This window comes from Oncorhynchus kisutch, unplaced genomic scaffold (genome assembly GCF_002021735.2).
Source record: "Oncorhynchus kisutch isolate 150728-3 unplaced genomic scaffold, Okis_V2 scaffold601, whole genome shotgun sequence".
Taxonomy (NCBI): domain Eukaryota; kingdom Metazoa; phylum Chordata; class Actinopteri; order Salmoniformes; family Salmonidae; genus Oncorhynchus; species Oncorhynchus kisutch.
Window position 1 is genome coordinate 96832 of NW_022262546.1, and position 4219 is coordinate 101050.

Below are 4219 nucleotides of genomic sequence, written 5' to 3' on the forward strand. Positions count from 1 at the left end.
GTGTGTGTTTTGATTGTAACACCAGAACTGATAGTAATAACAGTACACTGCCTGTTTGGACTGTCGCTGAACAATTGTTCATAGGTGGTTTCTTATCCCCCCCCCCCTCTATCTGTGTTCTCTCAACCACAGTCAGAGAGATAGTTAAATACCTCTCTCTTCTCTTCTCCTCTCTCCTCTCTCTCTCTCTCCCTCTCTCTCTCTCTCTCCTCCTCTCTTCTCTCTCTCCTCTCTCTCTCTATCTCTCTCTCTCTCTCTCTCCTCCTCTCTCTCTCTATCTCTCTCTTCTCTCTCTTCTCAACCACAGTCAGCGAGATAGTCTACCTTCTGTCTGCTCTCTCTATCTCTTTCTCTCTCTCTCAGAGAGAGAGAGAGAGAGATGTCCAGCAGGTTTGGTGTCATGTTGAAGTACACTTTGTCACGTTAGACTGACTCCACTGTCTCCCTTCTCCTCCCATTAACCACCAATCACACATACACACAGTGCTGATTATTTGTTATGAGTTTTCTTTTGATGACAGCTCCTGACTCACACTCTCACTCTCTCTCTCTCCCTGTTCCCTGTATGGTTCACTACTTCTGACCTGAGCCCTACGGCACCCTGTATGGTTCACTACTTCTGACCTGAGTCCTATGGCACCCTGTTCCCTGTATGGTTCACTACTTCTGACCTGAGCCCTATGGCACCCTGTTCCCTGTATGGTTCACTACTTCTGACCTGAGCCCTATGGTACCCTGTATGGTTCACTACTTCTGACCTGAGCCCTATGGCACCCTGTTCCCTGTATGGTTCACTACTTCTGACCTGAGTCCTATGGTACCCTGTATGGTTCATTACTTCTGACCTGAGCTCTATGGCACCCTGTTCCCTGTATGGTTCACTACTTCTGACCTGAGCCCTATGGCTCCCTGTTCCCTGTATGGTTCACTACTTCTGACCTGAGCCCTATGGCACCCTGTATGGTTCACTACTTCTGACCTGAGCCCTATGGCACCCTGTATGGTTCACTACTTCTGACCTGAGCCCTATGGCTTCATGGTTTCTATGGCCGAGATTCAAAGTCTAAGATCACCATGCGCAATGCCAAGTGTCGGCTGGAGAGATGAATCACACTTCACCATCTTGCAGTCCCACGGACGAACCTGGGTTTGGCTGATGCCAGGAGAACGTTACCTGTCCCAATGCATAGTGCCAACTGTAAAGTTTGGTAGAGGAGGAATATTGGTCTGGGGCTGTTTTTCATGGTTTGGGCCCCTTGGTTCCAGTGAAGGGAAATCTTAACGCTACAGCATACAATGACAATGTAGAAGATTCTGCTTCCAACTTTGTGGCAACAGTTCGGGGAAGGCCCTTTCCTGTTTCAGCATGACAATGCCCTCGTGCACAAAGCGAGGTCAGCACAGAAATGGTTTGTCGGGATCGGTGTGGAAGAACTTGACTGGCCCGCACAGAGTGCTGACCTCAACCCCATCGAACATCTTTGGGATGAATTGGAACGCCGAATGCGAGCCACTAATCACCCACAACATCAGTGTCCGACCTCACTAATTGCAGTGGCTTCCTTTCCTCTCGACCTGAAATATCGAACAAAATGCTAAATGGAAGCAGCAAAGGGGGTCCAACTCCATATTAATGACTTCCCAGAAGAGTGGAGGCTGTTATAGCAGCAAAGGGGGGTCCAACTCCATATTAATGACTTCCCAGAAGAGTGGAGGCTGTTATAGCAGCAAAGCGGAGGTCCAACTCCATATTAATGACTTCCCAGAAGAGTGGAGGCTGTTATAGCAGCAAAGGGGGGTCCAACTCCATATTAATGCCTTCCCAGAAGAGTGGAGGCTGTTATAGCAGCAAAGCGGAGGTCCAACTCCATATTAATGACTTCCCAGAAGAGTGGAGGCTGTTATAGCAGCAAAGGGGGGTCCAACTCCATATTAATGCCTTCCCAGAAGAGTGGAGGCTGTTATAGCAGCAAAGGGGGAACCCAACTCCATATTAATGACTTCCGCAGCAAAGAGACAGAGAGAGAGAGAGAGAGAGAGAGAGAGATGGTGGTTGAGACAAATGGTTTGATGAAGAATGCAAAAATCTAAGAAAGAAATTGAGAAACCTGTCCAACCAAAAACATAGAGACCCGGAAAACCTGAGTCTACGCCTTCACTATGGTGAATCACTAAAACAATACAGAAATACACTACGGAAAAAGAAGGAACAGCATGTCAGAAATCAGCTCAATGCAATTGAAGAATCCATAGACTCTAACCACTTCTGGGAAAATTGGAAAACACTAAACAAACAACAACACAAAGAATTATCTATCCAAAATGGAGATGTATGGGTAAACCACTTCTCCAATCTTTTTGGCTCTATAACAAAGAATAAAGAGCAAAAACATATACATGATCAAACACAGATCTTAGAATCAACTATTAAAGACCAGAACCCACTGGATTCCAGAACCCACTGGATTCCAGAACCCACTGGATTCCAGAACCCACTGGATTCCAGAACCCACTGGATTCTCCAATTACATTGAAAGAGTTACAGGACAAAATAAAAACCCTCCAACCCAAAAAGGCCTGTGGTGTTGATGGTATCCTCAATGAAATTATCAATGAAATGATCAAATATACAGACAACAAATTCCAATTGGCTATACTAAAACTCTTTAACATCATCCTCAGCTCTGGCATCTTTCCCAATATTTGGAACCAAGGACTGATCACCCCAATCCACAAAGTGGAGACAAATTTGACCCCAATAACTACCATGGAATATGTGTCAACAGTAACCTTGGGAAAATCCTCTGCATTATTATTAACAGCAGACTCGTACATTTCCTCAATGAAAACAATGTACTGAGCAAATGTCAAATTGGCTTTTTACCAAATTACCGTACAACAGACCATGTATTCACCCTGCACACCCTAATTGACAACCAAACAAACCAAAACAAAGGCAAAGTCTTCTCATGCTTTGTTGATTTCAAAAAAGCCTTCGACTCAATTTGGCATGAGGGTCTGCTATACAAACTGATGGAAAGTGGTGTTGGGGGTAAAACATACGACATTATCAAATCCATGTACACAAACAACAAGTGTGCGGTTAAAATTGGCAAAAAACACACACATTTCTTCACACAGGGTCGTGGGGTTAGACAGGGATGCAGCTTAAGCCCCACCCTCTTCAACATATATATCAACGAATTGGCGCGGGCACTAGAAAAGTCTGCAGCACCCGGCCTCCCCCTGCTAGAATCCGAAGTCAAATGTCTGCTGTTTGCTGATGATCTGGTGCTTCTGTCACCAACCAAGGAGGGCCTACAGCAGCACCTAAATCTTATGCACAGATTCTGTCAGACCTGGGCCCTGACAGTAAATCTCAGTAAGACCAAAATAATGGTGTTCCAAAAAAGGTCCAGTCACCAGGACCACAAATACAAATTCCATCTAGACACTGTTGCCCTAGAGCACACAAAAAACTATACATACCTTGGCCTAAACATCAGCACCACAGGTAACTTCCACAAAGCTGTGAACTATCTGAGAGACAAGGCAAGAAGGGCATTCTATGCCATCAAAAGAAACATAAATTTCAACATACCAATTAGGATTTGGCTAAAAATACTTGAATCAGTCATAGAGCCCATAGCCCTTTATGGTTGTGAGGTCTGGGGTCCGCTCACCAACCAAGACTTCACAAAATGGGACAAACACCAAATTGAGACTCTGCACGCAGAATTCTGCAAAAATATCCTCCGTGTACAACGTAGAACACCAAATAATGCATGCAGAGCAGAATTAGGCCGATACCCACTAATTATCAAAATCCAGAAAAGAGCTGTTAAATTCTACAACCACCTAAAAGGAAGCGATTCACAAACCTTCCATAACAAAGCCATCACCTACAGAGAGATGAACCTGGAGAAGAGTCCCCTAAGCAAGCTGGTCCTGGGGCTCTGTTCACAAACACAAACACACACTACAGAGCCCCAGGACAGCAGCACAATTAGACCCAACCAAATCATGAGAAAACAAAAAGATAACTACTTAACACATTGGAAAGAATTAACAAAAAAACTGAGCAAACTAGAATGCTATTTGGCCCTACACAGAGAGTACACAGCGGCAGAATACCTGACCACTGTGACTGACCCAAAATTAAGGAAAGCTTTGACTATGTACAGACTCAGTGAGCATAGCCTTGCTATTGAGAAAGGCC